A 15,963-nucleotide genomic window follows, 5' to 3' on the forward strand; every position below is an offset into this window, starting at 1 on the left:
TCTTGAAACCTCCTTGCATTCTCCTCAAAACTTACATTCTGTAGTTTTGTGTCATCAGCAAATTTGGAAATATTAGATTTGGTCCCTACATCCAAATCATTTATATTGTTACGACCGAGACGGGAGGAGTGCACTGTCTTTCTCTAGTTCTACTTCTCACAGGTCACGACATATATTTAAATGTTTACCCAGTTACCGATACGGTCAATCATATACTCTACTCTTTATCCCAGAATAAAATACACCAACCAGGTTTCTTATATAAATAACAAAATTATCAGTTTATTATTCAAAAGACTTATCCAGTAAAGATGCAAAGCATTAACACAGTTCAAAATATGAATGTAAATAGATATTCCCTTCTAGTTACCCAATACACACACACCGGTTAGATTAAAAAAAAGTTTTCTCTGCAGCGATTCACTTTACAAAAAGGCAAAAAAAAAAATACTTTGGCCAAATACTTGTTAATTCTTGAAGGAAACAGAGAAGATATGGAAAGATATCAGTTGTCCTTTGGTATGGTGTCCAGGTTCAGAGAGACAGGTCACTTGGATCTTTTCAGAAGCAGTTTCTTTTGGAGATGTTGAGAATTAGTCCGGTCGGCTTTCCAGGTGAAATGCTGCACCAGGGATTTCAACTATCACACTGAATTTGCAAGGTTGTTTAGGCAGATGGAGAAAGATGAGCTGGGTGTTTCTTTCAGCAGCCTACAAACCCAACTGACATTCAAAACAGTCCACACCCCATCCAGAAAGTCAAAATCGCCTGACCACCATAAATCTTGACATGTCACTTCTCTGTAAACATCTCCCCCAAGTCACCAAGGCTTCTCTTGTTTATTTAACTTAAGGCATATGACATCCGGTAAAGGTTTGTTTTCAAACAAAACCTCAAGCGTCTAACCCTTGTTAAAAAAAAACACATCCCTGGAATATTTTCAGTTTCCCAAATGAACTAATGTCCATAATCATTAACATAAGTCCTCAACACATTTTAAGAATGGAGCACCATCATAACAAGGTGGATGTGAACAGCTGTGGCCCCCAGCACTGATCCTTGCAGTACCCCATTAGTAACAGCCTGCCATCCTGAGAATGTCTTTTTTACTTCTACTCTCTGTTTTTCTGTCTGTTAACCAATTCTCAATCCATACCTGTACATTACCTCTAATCCCATTTGCTCTAATTTTGTTTACTAACCTCCTGTGTGTGACCTTATCAAAAGCCTTCTGAAAATCCAAATACATGTTACAACCGACTGCTCAAGATAAAGCCCTCAATCAAAATATATGATTCTGATGGTGGTGGGAGAAACACACCGTTGATTCAGTTCCACCCCTCCACAGATCGCCTAACATATAATTTTAAACTTTCCAAATGAAAGAAAACCACAGCCAAATTGACCATCTATTAACCATTCATGCTGGTCCGGCTGTCTGTCTGTGTCTGTTAATAGTGTCTCAAAAGCCAGTTTTTTAGCTAGTTTCAAATGCCAATCGACAGTACTGTATCTTTGTCCTTGTACTCCGAATAACTGTATCCTACGGCAACGAGAATGCATTCTTTGACTCAATCCCTGGAGCTTGCTGCCTTAAAGCAGTACTGATCCTTTTCCAGCCTTAAAGGCACACTGTATACTTCCCAGAAAAGAAAAAACAAAATACAGGATCATAACACATTCCACCCCCCCCCCCCCCCCACCACCCCGGCGGAATGAAATGCCATTCCTGAAATATGTTTCATTACAATGTGTAAAAAATACAATTTGAAAAAAACCGCTAACACATTTTTTCCCGCATTTACAGATATACAGTCTTGTAAAATGTTAAGATTACAGCAACAAGTTCCATCAGAACATTTTCAGCTTTAAATTTTCAAATTAACCCATTTCAAATTTCCAAGCATAGTCTTCCAGTTGTTTTGTGTTTTCCTTCCAAGTGTCCCTATTGTCCATCACCTCAGCCAGGGGAACTGCACAGCTAGGAGCACTGACCACTACTGGGTTCACTATTCTCTGAGAAATTTCTCGAGTACCCCTTAACCTATGTGGCATCACTTGATATTGGGAAACCCTGTCCGGTGTAACATAAGCTGACTTTTTCTTACCCTGGGGTGTCAAAGGAATTTGACAGTATCCCTCCAACACATCTGTCTCTTTAAGACACATGGTGTTCCCCACTCTGTCCATACAGTCCTTTAAATGAGAATTTGGGTAGGAGTCTGCCTTCTTTACTGCACTGACTTTTCTACAGTCTATGCAAGTTTGAGCCGTCCCACCAGGTTTAGACATCAAGACCATCAGCGAATTCCAGCTGTCCTGACTAGGTTCAACTAAGTTGCCCTTCAGCATGCATTGTACCTCTGCTCCCCCTATACCCACATCATGTGTGGCTAAGGTTGTACATCCTAGCTTATCCCTACAAATGTTTTGAAATGTTGTGAAAACCCTGGTTAGGTTTTCATGTTGTTTTGCCTCCAAGTGCAAAAGCTTATTGTTTAATTTTTCTAACCATTCCGTATTCGCTAATCTGACAGTTGGAGGTTCAATATGAGAATTTCTTCGGCCTGTTTCTGCCTCATCCTCACTATCCTTTTCTTTCTCAACAGTCCCGATTACCTGGCATACCTGTACTGGTTTATCCTCCTCCCTGCGGTAATATTGTTTGAGCAAATTAATGTGACACAACCGGTTCTTCTTCCGGCGATCAGGGGTGTCAATCAAGTAATCTACCTTACCCACTCTTTTGATCACTCTATATGGGCCACTGAACTCTGCTTTTAATGGTTCTCCCTGTAATGGTAACAACACTAATACTTCATCCCCTGATTTTATGGTAGGTTGTGGTTTTCCTACCATTTGACAGGTATGGCATGTCCTACAAAATTGTCTCACATCGTTTACAAGACCTGGCCAGTAATAATGTTGGCTTATGTGTGATTAGGTGTTCCGAATTCCCCTATGTCCTGCAAAAGGAATGTGTGCTAACCTTAATAATCCTTGTCGATATTTAGGTGGTACCACTATCTGCTCAACAACTGTCCAGTCTTCATTGGCAGGTCTATGAGCCGATCTCCATTTCCTCCTCAAAACACCTTTTGTCATACAATAGCCTTATGGAACTCCTTTCGCATCAGCTTCTGACAGAGCTGTCTGTGCTATTTGGTATATCTCTGCAACAGCTTGCTGTGCTGCAATGACAGATGATCTGTTAAACATCTCATTTGGATTTTCAAAATCCCCAGATAAGGTTTCAGATACTTGGCTATCTATTTGTGGTGCCCCTTTTACCCCCGCCAATGGATCCTGATAAGCCATTGCTCGGGTAACTACACACGCAGGAAATATTAATTTCACTCGGTTCCTCTGTAACTATAGGAGAAACTGATACTTTTGATCCAGCCAAATCATTTCCTAGGAGTAAATCAATTCCCTTTACTGGCAAACTGTGGATAACACCTACAGTTATTATCCCAGATATTAAGTTACTCTCTAAGCATACTTTATACAAAGGTATGGGTACATTCTCCCCGCCAATTCCATTAACTAAAACTTTAAGTGTTCAAGGTGCTCTCTGGTGGAAACGTTATATCTTTCCCCAGCAAGAGAGTTTGGGTTGCTTCTGTGTCCCAGAGTATAATGATAGGTTTTCCTGCCTCACTTACAGGATACAAAGTTACTCTCCCCTTTGACAAAAATTCATTATAACTCTCAGGTATTTTATTCTTAACCTCTGCACTCCTTTCAGTCTTAGTATCTGGTTTCACAGCTGTCGTTAAAGCTATAGCCTGGTCTGCTATACTCTCAGTCAGAGTTTTTTCCTTTGCACTAACTTTGCGTACCCCAACAAGTCCTATGGGTTTACCTCGCAATTTCCGGCACTCTGAACGAAGATGACCCGTTTTTTTTTCAATGATAACACTTCAGCTTGCGAACCTCACTTCTGCACTCAGCAATTTTCTTTATGGCCTGAGGAGGCCTGGGGCATTCCCAAATGTTCCTCCTTGTCCCCAGCTACTTGCCTGCCTTTCACTCTCCCACTTTCTATCCTTCTTGAGTTTATGGGGGTGACGGACAAAATAGGTTGGCTTATTCACAAGCTCAAAATCATCAACAATTTCTTCTGCATGCCTAGCTTTCAAAATTTTCAGGTTATCTGTATGAGTTCTCACTACTGAAGGAACGGAGTTTTTAAACTCTTCTAAGAGAATCAATTCTTGAAGGTTCTCATATGTGGTTTCCATCTTTAATGCCCATATCCAACAGTCAAAATTCATTTGCTTCACCCTCTCAAATTCTAAATATGTCTGCCCAGCAATCTCCGTAAGTTCCTAAACTTCTGACAGTAAGCGTCAGGGACTAACATATATGCAGCGAGAATAACCTTTTTTGCCATCTCATAACCTGCAGAAGCCTCTTCAGGAAGCATGGCATAAGCTTCATGAGCTCTGCCTATCAGTCTGCCCTGAATAAGCAGTGTCCAGCTTTCTTTCAGCCATTTCATCTGTTTGGCTATTTTTTCAAAAGATATGAAAAATGTCTCTGCGTCCCTTTCCTCGAACTTAGGACGAGCCTCTATAAATTTAAATAACTTTTCGCTGGGTCCTGATCTAAAGTCAGATTCTTCCTGAGCTGAATTTTTCCTGGATTAAAGACTACCCTTTTGTCGTAATTCCATCTCTTCTAACTTAAATTCCCTCTCTTTCTCCCTTTCCTCTTTCTGGAATTCAAACTTAAGTCTTTCCAATGCTATTGCTGTTTCTTTCTCTTGTTCAAGTTTTCTTAATTCTTTTGCCGCCTCAATTTTTTTCATTTCTAACTGAATCCTAGCCAATACCACTGCATCACTAGCGGATCAACTACTTTCTTGTCTCTCATATTCCCTTTCTTGTTCCTCGTATTCGCCTTTTTCAGCATCATCATCTTCTTCTACTAATTCCAGATGTTCAACTATTATGTCAATCATCTCTGCTTTTTTGGCACCTAATTTCAATTCCAACCCTAATTTCGCTGCCAATTCTTTTAATTTGTTTAATTTGTTCTTAGTTAAAGTTATCAAGTCACTCAGAGAAACATTCTACTTTCCCAAAAAACTCTGCTGCAACCACTAATGCCATTACAATGGTATAGACTGAACCTTATTATACAAGAGACCTGGTTCTTCTATTTCTTTGTAATTGGCGTTAGATTTAGATCCTAACAATCAAGTTTCCAATTGCTATGATCCCAGCGGCGAGAGCAATTAAATATGATGCCAAACGCAAGACCCCAATTTAAATATGTTATCCCAGAAATTAGTAATTAATATGATTCCAAATGCAAGCCCTCCAAATTAGTCTGATTCTGATCCCAGATGTGAACCACCGATTAAGGTGATTCAATCTCGAGCAAGCCCCCAATTAATATGTCACGAACGACCGCTCAAGACAATGCCCCAAATCAAAATATATGATTTTGATTGTGGTGGGAGAAACACACTGTTGATTCAGCCCGCCCCTCCACAGATCGGCTAACATATAATTTTAAATTTTCCAAATTAAAGAAAACTACAGCAAAATTGACCATGTATTAACCCCCGAAATAGGTGAACCAAACCAGGTGTCTTTAGATCAACAAATTAACTGTTTAATTAGAAAAACTAAATTCTTAAACATTACTAAGATATAAACAACATTTATAAAAATAGAAAAATTAGTGTCCTTGCAGATTTACACTCCTGCCGAAGTGTAATCTTCCAATGTGGAACAGTCCAAGGTTGCTTGAAGTCCTCACAGCTGTCTGAATGAGGGGGAGGGGGGAAATGTCCAACATCCAAAACTCCAACTCCTCGTTCATCCAGCAATGACCTCAGTCGATCAACAGCTCGTAAACACTTCAATGAATCAATTTGGCTTTAGAATTTTGAGGGGTGAAAAAAGTGATCAGTCTAAAATTCACCTTCCTTCAGTTTAAATTATCAGAGATCGCTATTCCGTTCATGCTGGTCCAGCTGTCCGTCTGTTTCTGTTAACTGTGTCTCAAAAGCCAGTTTTTCAGCTAGTTTCAAATGCCAATCGACAACATTGTATCTTTGTCCTTGTTGTCTGAATGACTGTATCCTACGGCAACGAAAATGCACATTTGAAGCTGGCTGTATCCTACAGCAACAAGAATGCATTCTTTGACTCAGTCCCTGGAGCTTACTGCCTCAAAGTAGTCCTGATCCTTTTCCAGCCTTAAAGGCACACCGCATACTTCCCGGAAAAGAAAAAAAAATTACATGATCATAACATATACCATATCCACTGTTTCTCCTTTATCTATTCTACAAGTAACATCCTCAAAAAACTCCAACAAGTTTGTCAAACATGATTTCCCTTTCATAAATCCATGTTGATTCTGCTCAATTATATAATTATTTTCTAAATGTCTAGTTATCAACTCCTTTATAATAGATTCTAACATTTTTCCTGCTGCTGACACCAAACTAACAGGCCTGTAGTTCCCTATTTTCTCTCTCCCTCTTTTCTTAAATTTTGGGGTTACATTTTCTACTTTCCAGTCTGTAGGAACCCTTCCAGAATCTATAGAACTTTGAAAGATAACCACCAATGCATCCATTATCTCTATAGCCATTTCCTACAACACTCTTGGATGTAGCTCATCTGGTCCAGGGGATTTATCAACCTTCAATCCTGTTAATTTTTCAAGTACTACCTCTTTATTAATACTAATTTCTTTCAGTTCCTCATTTTCACAAGTATTTTCCCTAGTATTTGTGGGAAATTTTCTGTATCTTTCTCCGTGAAGACAGACGTAAAATAATTGTTTAGTTTCTCCACCATTTCCCGATTCACCATTATAAATTCTCCCGTCTCCACCTATTATAGATCCAAATTTGTCCTATTCCTTTTCATATACCTAAAGAAGCTTTTACCGTCCACCTTTACATTTCTCGCTAGCTTGCATTCATATGCTCTTTGCCCTTTCTTTATCAGTTTCATGGTCATCCTTTGCTGGATTCTAAATTGCTCCCAATCCTCAGGCTTACCACTTTTTCTGGCAACCTTATAAGCCACTGCTTTTGATCTAATGCAATCTTTAACTTTATGGTTGATTCATCTTTCCTGTTGGGTTTTTGTGTCAAAGAGGAATGTGTAGTTGTTGTGGACCATGTGATACTTCTTTAAATACTAGCCATTGCCTGTCTACTGTCAAATCTTTTAGTGTATTTTCCCAATCCACCATAGCCAACTTGCCCCTCATAGCTTCCTAGTTTCCTTTGTTCAGATTTAAGACCCTAGTTTCAGAATGAATGATAACACTTTCAAACTTAATGTAAAATTCTATCATATTACGGTCACTATTTCCCAAAGGCTCCTTTACAGCAAGGTTATTAATTAGCCTTTCTCATTACATAATACTGAATCTAAAATAGCCCTCTCCCTTGTTGGTTCTTCAATGTACTGCTCAAGAAACCCATCTCATACACACTCCAGGAAGTCACCCTCCACAGCATTAGTGTTGATTAGGTTTACCCAGTCTATATGTTGTTATGAACAGGTGAGGAAGGGGTCTCAGGCTCTCCTCTTGCCCCTTTCCTGCCCCTTTGGCCATAACAGCATTTATCTTATAAAACACAGTGATTTTACCTTACCCCCTCAGTGAGCCCTTGCTCACTGCACTCTAATTGTAATTGCAAATGAACCAATCAGACAGGTTTTCTTGCGTTTAAACAAGAAAGATGTGTTTATTAGCCTTATCACTCCAACCCGGCTAAAATTACTAAAATATGCAATACAACTACACTCGCATGCATATGAGAGGTGCACACACACACACAAATAGATATAGAGGGGGAGAAAAATTGCGGGGGTGGTTGAAGTAGAGTTTGTAATAAATGGAATACAGATACGGTTATTAGTATCCTAGCAGTAGAGTCCTTGATTGAAGTGAAGGTCTTGGAGTTTTCACTGGGCCCAGTGCACAATTTCAGACTTTCTTCTCTGGTACCAGAAGTCCGAAGAGGGGCTTTGTCTGCAGTCTTGAAGTCTAAGCTGCCACCGTGGGTTCCCTGGGAGTTTGCTAGAGAGAGCGACAGAGAGAGAGATATATCTTCTCCTTGGTGTCCAAATTGCAGTCTGTGTTTCTGTGTGGTACAATTCAAAAAACCCCAGTCTTACCAGCAGGTAGGTCATGTAACCATCTCTTTTTGAACCAGTCACTTCTTGGAGGGTGGTTGGATTTCAGACCCTCCCAGACATACTTAGTGGGGGATGGAGTTTTGTCTCTTACAAAGTCAAAAGCTGTCGGTGTTTTTTCATCATCACTATTGACAAAACTCATCTTGCTAATTGAATCAGTGAGCACTCCCATTGTCTCTCTATTCAACTGTCTGTCAGAATGCAAATGTGCAACCATGTTTTCAGCTGTTCAGTTCTGTTTTTTTAAAACAAGTTCTTTGCAATGTCCGGTAAAAAAGTTTCAAGTAGTATCCCATATGACAAAATGAATATATTTCCATTTAGCAGGTGTGCTTTCCATCACAACGTAAAGTGAAGTCATCCCATATTACATGCACCTCTAATTTCCTGATTTATACTGTGCCCTACATTACCACTACTGTTTGGTGGCCTATAAACAACTCCCATCAATATTTGATGCCCCTTGTTGTTTCTTAGCTCCACCCAAATTGATTCTACATCTTGATCCTTCGATCTAAGATCCTCTCTCACTAATGTACTGACCTTGTCTCTTATTAAGAGCGCTACCACACCTCCTTTTCCTTTTTGCCTATCCTTCCTAAATGACAAATCTCCTTGAATATTCAGTTCCCAGTCTTGGTCGCCCTGTAACCACGTCTCTGTAATGGCAATTAAATCATACTCACTTACTTCTATTTGTGCCTTCAAATCATGCAAATGCTGCATGCATTCAGATAGAATGCCCTTAACTTTGTCTTTTTAACATTATTCCACATTCTGATCCTTCACTTGGTTTGCCTATATAGCACCTTTCATGGCCTCAGGACATCCCAAAACACTCAACAACCAATGTCATAGGAAACATGAACGCCAAACTGTGCACAGCAAGGTTCTACTGACTGCAATGTGATAATGACCAGATTATCTGTTAATGATGGTTGAGGGATACATATTGGCCAGGACACCGGGAAGAATTCACCTGCAGTAACAACAACTACTTGCATTTAATATGGAATAACATCCAAAGCTGCTTCGCAGAGGCGTAATCCATCAAAAAGTGACAGTGAGACAAAGAAGGAGATGTTAGGAAAGGTGACTAAAAGTTTGGTCCAAGAGGTGGTTTTAAGGAAGGCCTCAAAGGAGGAAAGAAAGGTGGAGATGTCTAGGGAGGGAATTAGTGTTGACAACCATTATTGATTCTCCCAGGAGTCTCCAGAAAGTGCATTTTCCTGAATGCTTCTACAAGCAACCCTGGGGGCTGTGGTTGATTTTGAGGTCTCCTGCTTGGCACAGAAAGGATGGTAGTGCTCCAAAACAGTGAGGTATGACTTACTGTCCTGTTCCTGCCAACATTGTGACCAAAGCTATCTTCCCAAGTGTCAACTCCTGGACAGCTGTAACCTCTACCAGAGTAGTCCTTTTAATATGCAAATTGTGAATCTATGACATACATCAGATCCTGATTCCATTTTACATAGAATTTATAGTATTTACAGCCATTCGGTCCAACAGATCCATGCCGGTATTTATTCTCCACCTGAGCCTCCTCCCACCCTACTTCATGTAACTCGATCAACATATCCTCCTATTCCTTACTCCCTCGTGTACATATCTAGCTTCTCCTTAAATGCATTTTAGAACCTAACTGGGTGGAATGTGCACATTCTGCACATTTTCAGCTGGCAGTTCAGCTGAAGAGGAGCCCAGGAAGCAAGTATTTATTATAATGGGGGTGGAAGGAGTGCTCCTTAGCACGCAACCAAAACAACATCCACTGCATTTTGTTTTAAGTTTCGTGAAATTGAATGAACAAGCATAGTTAAACAGACTGCAAATCATTTTGAATAGTCATTGTTACTTGTTAAACTATTTAGTAAGTTACCTCAGAGGATTCAGAATTCTGCCTGCTGCTATTCACGTTAAAATGTGAAAAGTACTTGAAAAAATACACTTTGTTAGCTACAACACATATTTAGCCCAAAACCAATGCACTGACAATTTAGCGAAACATTTGGAACTATCCATTTGAGAACGTAGCAGGCTTTTGAATATCTATATTTTCAAAGGTCAAGGAGATAGAAACAACCTGTTTCTTTGTTTATAGTCACTTTTGCTATAAAATAAATTTATTTAATTTAATTTAATTTTAAGTCTCCTCTGTATCACATTGCACTCCCTACCTGTGTCCAGGCCTCTTCCAATGCTGCTCTGTCCCAGGAACTGAAGTTGAATGCTAAACCTACATTTGCAAAGAGGTGCGCAGAACCATGATTGCAGCATTGGAAAGTAAATATGCCTGCTGCCCCTCTGAAATACCATTACCTGAGAGCTTGCACTGCCGTGTACCAAAAAGCCACAGGAACTTCATATATTGCAAACCCGCTAGTTCTTGCTTATTTCTGTTAAGGGTCTTATTCGTGAAAGACATTTCTTTCTTACTTGTAAAAGGAGAATTCAGTTCATTCCAGTGAGTTTTCAGGGTGTAGCAATGTTTTTCTTCACTCGTCCAAAAGTTTTGCCTTGACAGGAAGGCATAATCCAATTGCCCAGTGATGTGCCATCTAGTTTTTTTTTGCTTTAGGGAAAAGCTGAGTGAGCTGCTTGGTGTCTGTCCTTGATAGTTTTGTAAAGGTAAATTAAGGATACATGCTGATGTATGCTTTTGAACTAAAGCAAAATAAATTAAAAGAAGATACCTTGAAGTAAGGGTCCCAAAATAGTGATACTGTACTTTTGAGTACATGTTTAAAACATATTTAGTCGAAAAGAAAAAGAGAATAAAAAATCACCTTAAAGTAATTTTCCCACTTTGTAATATGTTGTGGTCGGCTGTCTTCTGACGAGTCTTTTATGGTTTCTAATTCTCTGAGACTGACCATGTGGTTTGGGCTTTCAGTTTTAATATGCAGGAAGACTGTTTCTAATTGTTTTCAGTGGGACATGCTAGAATCTGAGACAAAGTGTCACATTTCAGCACCAAGTGTTGGAATCAGTTTGAAGACAGCAGCGCTGCCTAGCAGAGCAGTTGCTGTCAAATAAAATACAAAGATATCATTTAAAATTTATTTTTTGAAAAAAGACTAAATATTGTTTGATACTCATGGATGAGACTGTTGTAGGTCTCTTTTTCAGAATATTCCTTTACTAATAGTGTCCTGTTTAGAAAGAATAATTTCTAATGACAATAACCCTAACTAAATTAGTAGTGCTCAGGTTTTGCTGGAGTCTTTTTAGTAACACTGCTTTTCAGTAAACATTCCTATGCTTCCTAAAGTGCCGTTTTAGCGATGAGGAAAGATTGGATAGGCTGAGGTTGTTTTCTTCGGAACAGAGAAGGCTGAGGGGAGATTTAATTGAGGTGTATAAAATTATGAGTTGCCTAGTTAGAGTGGATAGAAAGGACCTATTCCGTTAACAGAGAGGTCAGTAATCGGGGGCATGGATTTAAAGTAATTGGTAGAAAGATTAAAGGGACTTTGAGGAGTATTTATTTTACCCAGAGAGTGGTGAGGGTCTGAAACTCACTGCCTGAAAGGGTGTTGGAGAAGAAGTCCTTATCACATATAAAATAATATTTGGATATGCACTTGAAGTGCTGTAACCTACAAGGCTACAGACCAAGAACTGGATGGTGGGATTAGGCTGGATAACTTTTTTTTGGCAGCACAGACATGATGGGCTGAATGGCCTCCTTCTGTGCCATACATTTTTCTATGCTTTTTCTGTTTTTCTATACAGCACAACAGGGTGATACAGTGTAGTATCAGGCTTGGTTTCGGTCAGGTGATCATAGATGCCCTGGTGTGTTCATACAGTTTTTGAACGTGTGGCCATTGTTACACACTGAGGTTTGAATGTGGCTTATCTTGATAAAGTGGTGTTATGTCCCACCTATTATCTTGAGTCGCACTTGTGGACTGAATGAAAGTGTTCTGCAAAGTGGTCATTCAATCTGTGTTTGGTCTTCCCAGTGTAGAGGAGACCACATTCTGAATAGCAAACACAGTATACGAAATATAAGTAAATTGCTGTTTCACTTGGAATGAGTGTCTAAGGACTTGGATGGTGAGAAGGGAGGAGGTAAAAGTCAGGTGTTACATCTCCTGTGCTTGCATGGAAAGGTGCCATGGGAAGGCTTGGGGGTGATTGAGGAGTGGACCAGGCTGTCATGGAGGGAACGGTCCCTTTAGAATGGTGAATGGGGAGGGGAAGATGTGTTTGGTGATGGCATCACACTGGAGATGGCAGAAATGGCCAAGGATGATCCACTGAATATGGAGGCTTTTGTGGGGTGGAAAGTGAGAACAAGGGGAACCTTATCATGGTTCTGGGAGGGCAGGGAATGGGTGACAGCAGAAGTGCACAAAATAGAACAGACACAGTCGAGGGCCTGTCAATCATGGTGGGGTGAGGAGTCCTCGATTGAGAAAAAGAAAGACATATCAGAAACGTTAGTATGAAAGTTGCATTATCGGAACAGATGCGAAGGAAATGGAGAAACTGGTAGAATGGAATAGAGCCTTTACAGGAAGTGGGCTGTCAGGAAGTGTAGTCAAGGTAGCTGTGCGAGTGAGTGGGCTTGTAGCGAATATTGGTGAATAGCCTATCTCTGGAAATGGAGATAGAGAAATCCAGGCAGGGATGGAAAAAGCCATCTCATTACCAATTGTGGGACCTGGCTGGACACAAACTGGCTGCTACAACTGCCTACATAACAACAGTGACTGCACTTCAAAAATAATTCACTGACCATGAAATGCTTTGGGGAATCCTGAAGATGTAAAAGGCACTACTACTAAAAGGCAAATTTTACGAAACTGTGAGGTGGCCTGGTGAAAGTGGACTGGATACAGCTACTTACAGGAAAATCAGTGGCAAACCAGTGGGAGGCATTCAAAAGCGCGATACTACAGGCACAGTGTAGGCATTTTCCCATAAAGATAAAGGGTGGTACTGCCAAATCTAGAGCCGCCTGGTTATCTAGAAGCTTACAGGGTAAGTTAAAGCAGAAAAAGAAAGCTTATGATGATCACAAAAGACTTAATACTTTAGAAAGCCTAGAGGAATATAGAAAGTGCAGGGGTGAAGTAAAAAAGGAAATTAGAAAAGCCAAGAGAAGACATGAAATAATATTGGCAGGTAAAATCAAGGAAAATCTGAAGATGTTTTATCAGTACATTAAGAGCAAGAGGCTAACTAAGGAAAGGGGAGGGCCCATCAGAAATGTACAAGGGAACTTATGCGTGGATGCAGAAGATGTGGGCAGGGTTCCTAATGAGTTTTTTGTCTCTGTCTCCACAAAAGAGATGGTTGATGCAGACATTGTAGTAAAAGAGGAGGAGTGTGAAATATTAGATATGATAAGCATAATAAGAAAGGAAGTACTAGAGGGTCTGACATCCTTGAAAGTGGATAAATCGCCAGGGCCGGATGGATTGCATCCCAGGTTCTTAAAGGAAGCCAGGGAGGAAATAACTGATGCACTGAGGATCATCTCCAAATGCTCACTAGATACAGGAGCGGTACCAGTCAATTGGAGGTCTGTGAACATTGTACCATTGTTTAAAAAGGATGCGAGGGCTAGGCTAAATGATTACAGGCTGGATGTCTGACCTCGGTGGTGGATAAATTATTGGAATCAATTCCGAGGGATAGGATAAACTGCCACTTCAAAAGGCACAGATTACTCAGGGATAGTCAGCATGGATTTGTTACGGGAAGGTCATGTCTTACTAACTTGACTGAGTTTTTTGAGGAAGTAACAAGGAGGATTGATGAGAGTAATGCAGTGGATGTGGTCTACATGGATTTTAGTAAGGCATTTGACAAGGTCCCACATGGCAGACTGGTCAGTAAAATGAAAGCTTATGGGATACAGGGGAATGTGGCAGGTTGGATCCAAAATTGGCTCAGGGACAGGAAACAAAGGGTAGTAGTCGACGGATGTGTTTGCGAATGGAAAGCGGTTTCCAGTAGCGTTCCACAGGGCTCAGAGTTGGGTCCCTTGATGTTTGTGGTATATATTAATGATTTGGAGTTAAATATGAGAGGCACGATTGGGAAATTTGCTGATGACACAAAAATTGGCCTTGTAGTTGATAGTGAAGAGGATAGCTGTAGACTCCAGAATGATTTGGTTGGGTGGGTGGAAAAGTGGCAAATGGAATTCAATCTAGAAAAGTGTGAGGTAATGCATTTGGGGAGGGCAAACAAAGTGAGGGAATACACAATAAACGGGAGGATAGTGAGAGGGATAGAAGAAGTGAGAGACCTTGGAGTGCATGTCCATGGGTTCCTGAAGGTGGCAGGACAGGTAGATAGAGTGGTGAAGAAGGCATATGGAATGCTTTCCTTTATTGGCTGAGGTATAGAATACAAAAGCAGGGATGTAATGCTGGAACTGTTTAAAACGCTGGCTAGGCCACAGCTGGAGTATTGCATACAGGTCTGGTCACCACATTATAGGAAGGACATAATTGCTCTTGAGAGAGTACAGAGGAGATTTACAAGAATGTTGCCAGGGCTTGAAAGTTGCAGTTATGAGGAAAGATTGGATCGGCGAGGGTTGTTTTTCCTTAGAACAGAGGAGGCTGAGGGGTGACCTAATTGAGGTGTACAAAGTTATGAGGGGCCTAGATACAGTATACAGGAAGGACCTGTTTTCCCTCGCGGAGAGGTCAATTACCAGGGGGCACAGATTTAAGATGATTGTTAGAAGGATTAGAGGGGACATGAGGAAAAAAATTTTCATCCAGAGGGATGAGGGATGGTGGGTATCTGGAATTCACTGCCAGGAATGATGGTGGAGGAAGAAACCCTCAAGTCATTTAAAAGGTACGTGGACATGCACCTGAAGTTCTGAAACCAGCAAGGCTATGGACCAAGTGCTGGTAGGTAGGATTAGAATGGGCGGCTAGTTTTTTCAGCACGGACACAATGGGCTGAATGGCGTCCTGCTGTGCCGTAATTTTTCTATGGTTCTATCGTTCACTACATAAATGCACTAAATAAATGAAAATCTTCCTTTAGATTTTTAAGACGTTAATTTCAAGTGTCCTACATGTATATTTCATTTGCTGTAAAGCACTTTGGGAAGGTCTGAGGTCGGAAAAGCTGCTGGATAACTGCAAGTTTTTCTTTTTACAACAGCCAAAGGATCTCAGTAATTTAGGAAGGGAAATTCTCAAATAGTTAACAATCAGGAGCTGGACACTGACTCTTCTTGAGGTATCTTGGCTTTGAATCCGGAGTCTCCCTGTCTGCAAAGGCCTTTGTCAACCCAATTCTTGGAGATAGCACCCATTTTGCATTGAATGGCCTGTTTAGCAGTTCAATGTGCCTTCCCCAGGACTAGTCCAGATGTGATGATGATAGTCTCCAACAGTCACTATGTATATTTGCAGTACAGAAGAGGTCACCTGACCTCTTACTCCATCTTGTCTGCAGCGAAAGTGCGTCCATTTTTTGGAGTTTAGTTCATCAGTTCATTTTTATAATTCATAACTGCTCCAGTTCACTTTAGTTCATAACTGTTCCTTGTGTGAGTGTGACAACATTTTAGGAAGAAAAGCAAGGAATGGGAATATACACACAGTAGAAAGTTGCTGAAGAGTGTCGATGAATGGAGAGAGGCAGGGGTTTAAGTAGATAATGCACTGAAAAATGAGCATGAATAGATAAAGCATTAATAAAGACTAACAACTCTGAGTTTTATAAACAGGGTTACAAAGTACAAGATTAAAAAAGTAATAATAAATTTGTACAAACATTAGTTTGGTCA

Source organism: Heterodontus francisci, chromosome 32, assembly GCF_036365525.1.
Source record: "Heterodontus francisci isolate sHetFra1 chromosome 32, sHetFra1.hap1, whole genome shotgun sequence".
Lineage (NCBI taxonomy): Eukaryota > Metazoa > Chordata > Chondrichthyes > Heterodontiformes > Heterodontidae > Heterodontus > Heterodontus francisci.